We start from the raw sequence: 13735 nt of genomic DNA on the forward strand, positions 1-13735 counted from the left end.
CAAAATATTGATTGAAATTACTTATTCTTTTCCACAAATCTTGAACTAAAATGGATTTTCCAAGAAAATGCATTATGAATCTCTCAATATGCCACCACATACCTCCTATGGTATATGTACCCTCATCTAAAAAATAGAACTCAATGGGGATGCCAAACCCCATGGGGAGGGACTTTGTGGGGATTTGGAGGTCCTACAGTTGCAAGTGGTGGTAAAAGCCAGAAAAATGCAGATAACAGAAGGATAACTTTTTGCTCATGGGGTAGACTATGGTTAGACATTTTTGGTGGAGATATTTATTTATACCGGACACTGGGAGACAACCCGAGCCTGTCAGCAGGGCTAGCAGGGACCATTTTGTCACATGGCACAGAAACTCACAGAAACTGGAAGTTAGGATGGCGGTGGTGCTGGTGGTTGCGGTGGTAGTCATAGGCATAGTAAAGGTAGTGTTTTGGTGAAGATACAGGAGAGTCACATGAAATTAAGTTGTACCCTGGCTTTCACAGAAATGAAAAGAATACTGGCAGTTAATGTCTCTGCTTTTCCTTTGGGTTATAATGTTTTCTTTCTGCTACTCTCTACATGTGTATCCCATTCTCTTTCAGACAAACAAGGATTTTCAGTAAAACGCATTTCTGCATCTTAATAACATGCCGTAATCCCACAGACATGGTGCTCACTCAGTGCAGTATGATTCAGGCACTGTGTCTCAAATCCAAATTTTTGGGAGGGCGAATCCATCTGGACGAGGTCGGATCATCTGTCCAGCTGGTTCACTTGGCTGAGATCAGAGTATTAGGGTCATGTTGAGCTTCCCACACAGAAGTGGACCGTACAGGTGTCAGCGAGGCACAGGGAAGGGGGCCATGGAGGAAATGATGGGGGTTTCTAGAACAAGATTTGAGCTTGAAGAGAAATAGCCATCTCTGAGGTGGGGATGGTAGAATTTGACAACTGATAGGATTTGAGGGATTCCTGTTTGGGAGACTTGGTGGCAAATCCACTTTGAATTTGTTGAATGAATGAACAAACATTTAGTTTGAAAAAGCCATTTTCTGTATTTACTGCTTTCAAACCCTACGAACATTGGATTCCTGGATTGAAATTAAATTAGTTTAATGAGTTTAATTAAATGAGTTTAACTCCACCACTATATGAGTGACCTTTAGCAACTCATTTCTCGTAGTTTCTGTTTCCTTATTTATACATGGTCATTAAAAATACCTGCCCTATCTTAAAGGATTGTTGTGATCAATGAAATAGTACAGATTAAAGTACTCTGGGGCTGGCTGTGGTGGCTCATGCCTTTAATTTCAACACTTTGGGAGGTCAAGGTGGGTGGATCACCTGAGGTCGGGAGTTCAAGACTGGCCAACATGGTGAAATACCATCGTTACTAAAAATACAAAGATTAGCTGGGCGTGGTGGTGGATGCCTGTAATCCCAGCTACTCTGGAGGCTGAGGTGGAAGAATTGGTTGAAACTAGGAGGAGGAGGTTACCGTGAGCTGAGATCACTTCAGCACTTTAGCCTGGGCGACAGAGCAAGACTGTCTCAAAAAAAAAAAAAAAAAAAAAAAAGAATTTAAAAGGTACTCTGAAAACTGCAGTGTCATACAGATGCAAATCTTTTTTTGGTTTGTTTTTCGTTTTTTGTTTGTTTGTTTGTTTGTTTGTTTTGAGACAGTCTCACTCTGTCACCCAGGCTGGAGTGCAGTGGCGTGATCTCAGCTCACTGCAATCTCTGTCTCCCAAGTTCAAGCAATTCTCCTGCCTCAGCCTCTTGAGTAGCTGAGATTACAGGCGCCTGCCACCAAGCCTGGCTAATTTTTGTATCTTTAGTAGAGACAAGGTTTCACCATGTTGGCCAGGTTGGTCTCGAACTCCTGACCTCAGGTGATCCACCCACTTCGGCCTCCCAAAGTACTGGAATTATAGGCGTGAGCCACCGTGTGCGGCCAAATGTAAAGTTTTATGTGAATACTAGGTGATGTGTTATTCCTAAAATTCTCTCTGTACTCATACTTGTGTGTGTATATGTTCTTGTCTGTGGTGGTGAAGAGGAAAGGAGTAGAAGACAGTGTAAAGCTGCTAAATAATAGACATTTCACAAGACAAGGAAATACTGTAATGTCCTGTGTACATTGTTTCTGCTTTTACCTTCCTCTGAACATTTCTGGGCAGAGAAATTACTCCTCCTCCAACCAACTCCTTTTTGCCCTTTGCAGGTGGCATGCGATGTTAAGGTCTTTTATATGGGACAAAAGAAGGAAAACAACTTGGCTGCAATAAAAAGAGAGGTAAAAATTAATGTTTGTAGGCTATGAAGACTATGAGAAATCATTTTGATAGGTAGGGGGTGTAGATGCCATTTGCTTGTGAGTGTGTGTGTATGTGTGTGTGCGTGCACATATGTGAGAGAAACAGAGAGAGAGTGGGGGAGAGAGAGAGAAAGTCTTGCAGTAATGGTTTTCCTCCATTGGCCTGTGGAATCAGTTCAGTGTGGGATGTGTTGACTGTTTACTGTGGCTATTCCTAAGGGTTGAGGAACTGGAGGAGTAGTTCTTAACAGAATTTAAGCTAATGATACTGCTTGTTGGATATTATTTCATTTTCAGAAAGGACTGGCTGAGGAGGGGTTGGGAAACTGACATTGGATGTCAGGTACTTATGTCAGCTTAGGCTCAAAGTAACATCATGAAGTACTCATGATCTTCCCTGATTTCCAGATAAGGCAACTGAGCTTCAGAAAATTGAAATGATTGTCCAAGTTCTGCAGAAAGTAAGTAGAGGACCTCATATTTAAGCCCAGGCTAGTTTGATTTGAAACTCCATGTTCTTCCTTCTTCTTTTTTTTTTATTAGAGACAGGGTCTTGCTGTGCTGCCCAGGATGGAGTGCAGTGGTGCTGTCATAGCTTTGTGCAGCCTCAATCTCCTGGACTCAAGTGATCCTCCTGCTGCTGTATGGGGGCTGAGAATCTCTAAAGAGCATTCTCCAAATTTTCCAAAATTCCTCAATTTTTATGGAAAATTCCCCAAATTTTCAGATTAAATCATCTGAAAATTTAACATGAAAATACTCTCCAAGAAATGATTTATCTTGAATGAAATACTATGTTTGACAATTTCATACTAAAAGGATACTTTTAGGGACACCTAATCCACCCACCGTTAGTTACCAGTAAAATCCACACAGATAAAATTATTATTTTCTACAAGGATTTGATTCCAAGAAGGGAGAACACAAAGTCATGTTCCATGTAGGAGGAGGAAGAATGCACACTGGGCCTCATCTGTCCCTTCCGGGCTCAGCATTCAGAATGGGCTCTTCATGTGGGTCTGGCTTTGACAGAGAGTTTGAGGAAGCTCTGTGGGCAGGGACTTAAGGAATGGCTAGCACTGCTCCGAGCACTTTGGGGAATGCACACCTATAAAACAGAGCAATATATTCTTGAATGCACTATTAAACTGGCATTGTAGTAAATAAAGAGTTGAGTAATCACAGGGCTGGCCAAACAAGAGCAGGGAAAAACTTCTCAATCCCATCTCCCCCAGGATTCAAAGGCTGAGGTTTGTAAAGGGTACTTTGGTGGGCATGGGGCTGGAGAACTTGTGTAATTGATTGGCAGGGAATGAAATCACAGGAGCACCTAAAACTGTCTTTGTGCAGCTGAGTCAGTTCCCGGGAGGGGTGTGTGTGTTGGGGGGGCCTCAAGACTAGGTGATATCTCTTGGTCTACTGAAATGCTAACAAATATCTAGAAGACCAGTTATTTAGGTTTCACAATAGTGATTGATATGCTTAGGCTTTGTGTCCGAACCCAGATCTCATCTTGAATTGTAATCCCCATAATCCCCACGTGTCAAGGGAGGGACCAGGTGGGAGGTGATTGGATCATGGGGGTGGTTTCCCCTATGCTGTTCTCTTGATAGTGAGTGAGTTCTCGCGAGATCTGATGGTTTTATGAAGCAGTTTTCCCTGCTCTTGCTCACTCTCTCTCTGGCGTGCCGCCATGTTAGGATGTGCCTGAGTCTCCTTCCACCATGATTGTTTCCTGAGGCCTCCCCGGCCTTGCGGAACTGTGAGTCAACTAAACCTCTTTTCTTTATAAATTACCCAATCTCAGGTATGTCTTTATAGCAGTGTGAAAACAGACCAATACAGTGATGTTATCTTTGGTAGCTGAGGAAGTTATAAATTTTGTGACATTGGTTATGTGACTGGGGCAGTAAGCAACTTACAGAAAACAAACAAAGCCATGGCGGGACATTGTTTATGCCTATTCTTTAGCAAAGTCCAAGCCCCTACCATAATTCCAACCTTGCCTTATGAATGTGGCTTTAAGCTCCAGGCAAGGAGGGGGATCATTTTCCCTTGACTCCAAGTTTAACTATAAACTAAATCCCTCTCGTAGTTATGTTGGCCTTTGTAGTAGAATAAGCAAAAAGCCAACCAAAAAAAAAAAAAAAATCCCCCAGAAAACATAATTTAGCCTGGGAGGTTAGAAGCAAGATGGAGTCAGTCATGTTAGATTTCTCTTATTTATAATTCTGCAAAGGCCGTTCAAGAGTCACCAGACTGTTAAAGGATTTCCATACTGCAAACAAGCTTAAGGACACCTGAAAGAAGAAAGAAGAAAACTATTTTTAAAACATTTTTAAAACAACTTCCTTCCATCACAATCATCAGATTGTGCTACTAAATGTCAATGAGTTCCTGAGAGATTCAGAGTCACTGCAAGATACCTGGGCTCTTTTGGAATACTGGGGTCATTTATTTTTTGCTCTTTATCATCTACAAATTGTGTCTGTGTTCTCTTACCAGACACACGGAGTGTCCTTACCACTGATTAAACATTCAGTGCCTGGAGGGGATGGAGTGGGTCATGGGAGCTGACTTTTCCTACCAAAAGTCGTAGGGATGTCCTTCTTAGAGCAAGACCATGATTACTAATTAACTAAAAATTCTGATCCTGGAGATAAAAGCTGGCCATTCATTTGCATTTGAAAGCCATTAACATTTGCTTGATAGGTCAGTAAATAGTTACCAGATCTTTGGTTGCTTTGGTGGACTGTGCTCCTCTGCTTTTATTGCTAAGCCATCCTTCAGATAGAGAGGGAGCGGCTGCAGGAGGTAATGAGGTATGTTTGTGAACCTTGGGTTCTTTTGTGGTTACAGATGTGTGTCTACAAGTGTGTGTGAATTTGAGTTGGTCTCTTTTAGTCAAAATGTCCTTGTCAATTTGTTAAACACAGACAAAGATAAACAACACCAATAATAAATCAAAAATTATGCACATGCATACACATGGAACAAAATTCTCATTTATCTTTTTTTCTTAGTGTGTGCATATTTTTCTGAACTAAGGCCGGATCTATAAGCCTGATTGTAGTGAAACCTGTGTGTTTATGTGTGTGTTTCTGTGTGAGGTGTGAATTACTTAATACTTAGGTTGAGGTAGCAGGCAGAAATTCTTTCACATTCTGGAAATGAGGTGAGAGAAATGAATAAAAGGAGTTAGAATTTGGGAGTGAGATTAGAGCATTTCTCTCTGAAAGGATGTGGAGTTATGATTGAGAAAATGTAATTGGAGAACCAATTATAGTCAGAAAATTGAGAAATCTATCACTATGCTTATGAGTTTGGTACCTCTGTTGATCAAATACAGAATAATTTTAGAGAAGAGACTGAGGGTGTGTGTAACATACTGGGATGCATTTATGAGTTGGTATGCGCTGGGGGTTAGGAGTGGTTTCCTGTGGAATCTGGAAGGAGGTCATAAAGAGAAAGGTAGGGTATCTGTCCTGGCAGTCATGTGTGGAGTAGAATGGGAGTGCCCGGGGGAAGAGGAGAAGGTGATAAATTGTTTTTGGCCCTCCCTGGTAATACTTAAAATAAAAAAAAAAATTGGATCCTTACTAGTTGCCAGAGTCTAGCTAGACACATGCAGGCATTTCTTTTCTGACTGGTTACAGAGGTGGGAAGGGAGAGTTACTCTTGGGGAAGAGAAAGAAATTGAGACTAATCCCCATGGGTCTCCCTGAAAAAGGATATCAGTAGGTTCTTGTTGCAGAATCTGATCAGTGGCTTTGCTGGGCGAGGAGGACTTCCCAGTGTCCAAACTGTCTACAGTCTGTGTCCTGGTGTGGGACAATAAGTGTATGTCTGCAGGTGTGCCAAGAGGGGGTGAGATGGAGGGGGTCTTTGGTTTGTTGTGCTGGTAGGACCCTGTGCTACCAGGGACCAAATGAAGTGCTACACTAAATTTAAGACAGCTCATTGCTATTTCACTCACACTTTGACAAGATGCCAATGATCATTTTTTATTATCAGGAATTCCCTCACAAATAAATTTTAATGAGCTAATAAAATTACTATAAAAATTGTTCTGTAAGCAGGGAATGGAAATAGAATAAGAAATTTTCCATTTAAAATTGGTTCAGGTGGCAGCTGTGGAATGTGATGAGAAATATAAGCCTTTGCACACTCTGTTGCTGGGCTCGACGAGGAGTTAGCTGTCTCCTAGAGATGGTCCCTTTGCAGTTCAGATGGGGAAACTGAGACCCAGAGGGGTTGTTTTTCCAAGGTCACACTGCAGGCTAGGGTAAGAGCTTACTCTTAGATCTCTCACTTTGGATGTGACCAGACTTGCAAGAAAAAAGCCATTCATTAGCTACCTTATCCCTTCCCACTCACCAAGCAGCTGGGAAAGGATGACCCAACCTACCAATATTGCCCAGCATTTTTGATGAATAGCTATGGCTTGCTGGGGTCCTCTTTGCAAGTTGTTCTTGGTCTATCTACAATGAATCCTCTTTTCCACTAGATCTCATGCCTTGTGTTAGCAAAGGATTTTAAAAGAATGGCTTAGACTTCCATATACACATCAAACACTGGCCATAATGCCGAAAAGAGGACAAATATCTAGTTTTTCCAAATTAATTTAGAGAGCCATTTTAGTAATTTGGGCCCCCATGTGGTTTGTCTACTTTGCCTAAAGAACTATGACGGTACCAGGACAATGAGCTTTGACAATTTTTCACATACTAAATAATTCAAGAAGAAAAAAAATTCTATTGCTTTTGCATAATGTATATATATTAATAATTCTTTTTTTTAAATTTTACTTTAAATTCTGGGATACATGTACAGAACATGCAGGTCTGTTACATGGATATACATGTACCATGGTAGTTTGCTGCACCTATCAACCCATCATCTAGGCCCCACATGCATTAGTTATTTGTCATAGTTCTCTCCATCCCCTAGTCCCCCATCCCCTAACAGGCCCCGGTGTGTGATGTTCCCCTCCCCATGTCCGTGTGTTCTCATTGTTCAACTCCCACTTATGAGTGAGAACATGTAGTGTTTGGTTTTCTGTTCCTGTGTTAGTTTGCTGAGAATGATGGCTTCCAGTTTCATCCATGTCCCTGCAAAGGACATGAACCCATTCTTTTTTATGACAGCATAGTATTCCACTGTGTATATGTGCCACATTTTCTTTATTCAGTTTATTATTGATGGGCATTTGGGTTGGTTTCAACTCTTTGCTATTGTAAATAGTGCTGCAGTAAACATACATGTGCATGTGTCTTTATAGTAGAATGATTTATAATCCTTTGAGTATATACCCAGTAATGGGATTGCTGGGTCAAATGGTATTTCTAGTTGTAGACCCTTAAGGAATTACCACACCGTCTTCCACAATGGTTGAACTAATTTACACGCCAAACAGTGTAAAAGTGTTCCTATATATATAGTAATAATTCTTACATTTCAGTATGATTTTTTTCCTCACCAACCTAATTAAAATTGCAACCCTTACCCCAACATTCCTCATTTACCCCCCACTTTTTCTCCATATATTTATACAGTATAACCAATTGTATATTTATTTATTTTGTTTATTGTCTCTTTTTTCTACTCGTGGGAATGTAAGTCTCGTGAGGGCAGGGATTTTTATCTGTTTTGTTCATTGTTGTATAGCCAGTGTTTGAAAGAATGCTTGGCACATTGTAGGGACTTAATAAATAATTCATGAATAAATAAATAAACTGCAAGCAGATTTCTTTCTTCCAGAGATATAGCTTAGATAATGATGAATGAACGTGGCAAATAGGGCACATCAGTAGCTTCTTCTGGGTCTCCCAGATAATTTAAAACAGTGCTATGGGCCATAAACTTAATGTGTTTTTATTTGATAAAACTACAATCTCACAGAAAGCCCAAGCTGGTGTACACTGTGGGGCATTACAGCATAGACTATAGAGTAACGGTTGAAAGCCATGGCTGTGGAGTCCAAAGGGCAGGTGTTCACATTGGGGCTTTGCTCCTTATCAGCTGTCTGACATCAGACCGGTTATTTGATGTTTCTGAAGCTTAATTTTTTTCATCTGCGGGTGAGGATAGTAGCCATAATCAACTTGCGGTTGCTATAAAAATTGCATGTGACAAATTATGGAAGCCTCTTAGGATATCTACTCAATCACTGTTAACCATTATTATCATTAGCATTAAAATTGCATAATTATATATTTGTCCTATAAAAATAATAGTCAAAGATTAAGGACAGATTGCCAAGTAGCAGTTTTTTAAAAAACATTTTTAAAAGCACTTAACCCTATTTAAATGATTTCCTTTTTTATTTGCCTCTTGCCATTTTTCTTGATCTTAGATTTTCTTCAATTGCATTTCTAATTGAGATAGGAAGCTTCACCATCAAGGGTTCTATAATGCAGGAAGTAAGGTCAATCAGATAATGCTGGAGTTTTTTTTAAGGTTTAAGGAAACCTTTCTCTTGTATAGCTAGAAAACAGATATTATTGTTGTGTAGAGCAAGTAACCATATTTGAATATATAGAGCAAAAGGACTATTGATAAACAGCAAGTTTTTAAAAAAAGTTAATGATATTTTATTAAAAAGTCATATTTACCTATGCATATTAGTTATCTATTGCAGGGTAACAAATTACCTTACAATTTTGTAGTTTAATACAGCAAACATTTATTATCTCCCAATTTATGCAGGTCAGAAATATGAGAGTGGGTTAGCTGAGTGGTGCTGATTCAGGGTCTCTCATAAGTGCAGCCGAGACGTCAGCCAGGACTGCAGTCATGTGAAGGCTTGAATGGGGATAGAGGCCTGCTTTCAAGGGGGCTCACTCAGATGGCTCTTAGCAGAAGACCTCAGTTCTTTGCTAGAAATTTCCTGCTTGAATGTTATGATGGCACGGCAACTGTTTTCTTCAGGAAATGATCCAAGAGAAAGAGCAAGGAGGAAGCGGTAAAGCCTAGTCTTGGAAGTTAGATGCCATCCCTTCTCCATATCCTATCTGTTGAGAGTGAGTCACTAAGTCCACAAAGGGTGGAGTTGTGGGAACTTGGCCTACCTCTTCAAGAGAGGAGTATCAAATAATTTGTGAAATTAAAAACACCTGCCATGTCATGATTTTTAAGTAACATTGTATTATGTTTTACTTCACATATTTACTGAATACTGTCTCTATGGATATTTACACTGTCCTCAATCTTTTGCTGTTATATGTAATACTGTGATGAAAAACCTTTATTTGTATATACATTGATTCCCAAATGTGTAAGTGTATTTATGGGATGAATTTCTATAAATGCAATTGCTGGGTAATGGGCATGAGTAATTTTAATAGTTTTTGCTGAGTCTTCATTGAGCATAGGGTGTTTATAGTTTGATCAGCAATGGGTGGGTGTTTCTTCATAGTGTCTAACATAGTGTGTTAATAAACATTTGGAAAAAAATTAAATATTATTATAAAAAGCAATCTCACATCTTACAACTATTAGCATCTACCAAACAGGAGACATGGTCACTTGGATAGACATTCTAACTCCTCTTCTTATCAGTGAACATAAGATTTTGCTTTATTAGTTCACTTAATTATACCAGGCATGAGAGGTTATTAATCTTTATGGAATTTAACAAGCAAGTTTAATTTTATAGGATTTCTTATGAAGCTCTTTGGAATGTGAGATAGTGGAGACAGTCATGGTAAGAAAGACTAGAATTGGAGTAATTTATTCTAGAAAACACAAGGCAATCCTTGTAGAGAAAGATTGCTTTCACAGCTCCATTTCCTTTTGCATAGTAAGATGGCATTATGTTGACTAATAACAGTTTCTTATCAATGTATGAGAAGTAAGTCCTCTTATTCAACCAGTCCTTGGATAAATGACTAAGGAAGACTGCTTCCTACTGAAGAGAATATGGGAGGAAATGTTGATTGGGTGGAGAATAAGACTGCAAGGAAATATCAAACAATTCCTGATTTAGGGAGTCATAAACTAAGACCTCATAGGAGAAGAAAGGGGATGTTCTTTTTGAGTAAAGAGAGTATGATTTACAAGGCAGCCTGGGAAAGCAAGCGTTGGTGGGTTGGTGGGGAAAGTAGGCCTTGTATAGGCAAGACTGCAGCTATGGCTTCTCTTCCTGGCTTTCTGCACTTATGTCCCAGGCAATGCATGAGTCATTCAACACATGGGGCCATAAAGCACTTAATGGAGGTCATACCAGAGCAAGTGAACCAGGACAGCAGTCAGCATTGTTCATCAGCTGCTACACCAGAACACCAAGTCGGGTGTGGTGCCACACTCAGGGAAAGCAGGACTGACATATTTTGTAGAAACATTCTGTTTCTTACCCAGGACCCACTACCTGTCTTCTCTTTGGTAAATAATAATATAGTGAGACCTATGCTTTATGACTTAGAATATTTTTACTTGATTTCCACAATAAGAAGCTGGCAATAGATAATAATAACAGAAGAAATTGTAGTTTCGTTTTACAGATAGGAAAGTTGAGACTCAAGAGTATTACATAAATTGTTACAGCTGCCACAACAAAAAATGGTAGGGTTGGGAATCAAGCTCAGGGATTCTCATGCTCTATTTAGCACTGCCCTCTCTTCCGAGAAGAACTTGGGGATAGAATAAAAAAAAAAAAAGACACTAATGAAATGTTTAGCACATGTGTCTTTTGTGAAAGGGAGAAATAGAATAGTGTGAGATTTCTGTGACTCAATTGAAAATGAGTTTTAAAAACTAATATTGAAGCCAACATCACCCTGATACCAAAGCCAGACAAAGACACAACAAAAGAATAAAACTACAGACCAATATCCCTTATTAACATAGATTCAAACATTCTTGACAAAATACTAACAAACTGAATCCACCAGCACGTGGAAAAGATAATACACCACGATTAGTGAGTTTTATTACAGATATGCAAGGATGGTTCAACATGCACAATTCCATAAATGTGATTCATCACACAAACAGAATTAAAAACAAAACCCATATGATCATATTAATAGATGTAGAAAAAGTATTTGATAAAATCCAGCATTCCTTCATAAAAAAACCCCTAACAACCTTGGTGTAGAAGGACCATACCTCAAAATAGTGAAAGCCATATATGAAAAACCCATAGCCAAAATCATACTGAACAGGGAAAAGTTCAGTATGATTGAAAGCATTCCCCCTAAATGGAGACAAGACAAGGATGCCCATTGTCACCACTCATATTCAACATAGTGCTGGAAGTCCTAGCTACAGCAATCAGGCAATAGAAGAAAATAATAGGCATCCAAATTGGAAAAGAGGAAGTCAAATTACCTCTGTTCACTGATGATATAATGTTATACCTAGAAAACTCTAAACCCTCCAAGACTCCTAGATTTAATAAATGACTTCAGTAAAGTTTCAGGACTCAAAATTAATGTACAAAAATTAGTAGCATTTCCATACACCAATAACAATCAAGCTGAGAACCAAATCAAGAATTCAATCCCATTTACAATACAATAAAATAAAATACCTAGTAATACATTTGACCAAGGAGGTTCAAGGATCTCCACAGACAACTATAAAACACTGATGAAAGAAACTGTAGAAGACACAAATTGGAAAACATCCCATGCTCAAGGATTGGAGGAATCAGTATCATCAAAATGACCATACTGCCCAAAGCAATCTACAGATTCAGTGCAATTGTTATCAAATTACCAGCATTATTCTTCACAGGTTTAGCAAAAACAATCCTAAAATTCATATGGAACCCTGAAAGAGTGTAAGTAGCCCAAGTAATCCTGAGCAAAAAGAATAAAGCTGGAGGTATCACATTACCTGACTTCAAATTACTCTAAAAGACTGTAGTAACTGAAACAGCACAGTACTGGTATAGAAATAAACATATAAATCAGTAAAAAAGAATAGAGAACTCAGAAATATAGCCACATACCTACAATCAACTGATTCTTGACAAAAATATGCACTGGTGAAAGGACTCCCTATTCAATAAATGGTACTGGGAAAACTGGAATGTCATATGCAGAAGAATGAAATCTCTTACCATGTACAAACATTAACTCAAGATGGATTAAAGACTTAAATGTAAGACCTGAAACTATAAAATTCCTGGAAGAAAAACCTAGGAAGATCTCTCTGAACATTGGCCTAGGCAAAGAATTTATGACCAAGTCCTCAAAAGAAACCACAACAGAAACAAAATTAGACAATAGGAGACTAAATTAAACTAAAAAGCTGCACAGTAAAAAAAATAAAATAAAATAGAGTAAACAGACAACCTACAGAGTGGGATAAAATATTTGCAAACAATGTATCTGACAAAGGGTTAATATCCAGAATCTGTAAGTAACTCAAGCAACTCAACAGGAAAAAAAAAAAAAAACACATAACCCCATTAAAAAGTGGGCAAAGGACACGTACAGATATTTTTCCAAAAAAAGGCATACAAGTGGCCAAAAAACATGAAAAAATGCTCAACATCACTAATCATCAGAGAAATGCAAATTAAAACCACAAATGAGATGTCATCTTGCACTGGTCAGAATGGCTGTTATTAAAAAGTCAAAAAACAACACATATTGGGGAGGATGCAGCAAAATGGAAATGCTGATACAGTTTTAGTGGGGATGTAAATTAGTGCAACCTCTATAGAAAATGGTATGGAGATTTCTCAAGGAACTAAAATTAGAACTACCCTTCAATCCAGCAAGTTCACTACTGAGTATCCATACACAAAAAATAAATTGTTTTATCAAGAAGGCACCTGCAATTGTATTTTTATTGCAGCAGTGTTCACAATAGTAAAGTCATGAAATCAACCCAAGTGGTCATCAACAGATGATTGGATTAAAAATGTAGTGTACATATATGTCACGGAATACTACTCATCCATAAAAAACAATGAAATCATATTTTTATAGCAACATTGATAGACCTGGAGGCTATTTTTTTCCTGCATGAAATGACCCAGAAACAGAAAGTAAAAAGCTGCATGTTCTCACTTATACACAAGAGCTAAACAGTGAGTATATTTGGACATACAGAGTCATAGACACTGGAGACTCCAAAAGGAGAAAGGGTGGGAGGAGGGTGAAATACTACTCATTGGGTACAATGTACACTATTTGGGTGATGGGTACACTAAAAGCCCAGTCTTCACCACTATGCATTTAAATCCATGTAACATGTTTGCACTTGTACTCCTAAATCTGTAAAAATTAAAATCAGTAAAAAATATTTTTAAAAAGTGAAAAAAATGCTGGTAGGAATATCATAGATCTTCCAGTTGAATTTCTTTCATTTGTAAATGAGGAAACTGAGAATGAAAAACCTTAAGTAAATTTTCCAAGGTAATCTAGCTGGTTATTTTCAGAATGAAGATTGCAAAAA

At 38.6% G+C, this 13735-nt stretch overlaps 1 protein-coding gene across 1 annotated transcript in view; it reads left to right on the forward strand.

Moving 5' to 3' along the window:
- Positions 1-5052: 5052 nt before the first annotated feature.
- Positions 5053-13735, forward strand: part of MGAM (maltase-glucoamylase) — a 110257-nt gene continuing 101574 nt past the window's right edge. The window contains exon 1 of the mRNA XM_011941322.1: positions 5053-5145. The gene's annotated coding sequence lies outside the window, so the exon portion shown is untranslated. The remainder of the gene's footprint in view (positions 5146-13735) is intronic.

This window comes from Colobus angolensis, unplaced genomic scaffold, assembly GCF_000951035.1.
Source record: "Colobus angolensis palliatus isolate OR3802 unplaced genomic scaffold, Cang.pa_1.0 Scaffold2, whole genome shotgun sequence".
In the NCBI taxonomy this organism is placed as follows: Eukaryota; Metazoa; Chordata; class Mammalia; order Primates; family Cercopithecidae; genus Colobus; species Colobus angolensis.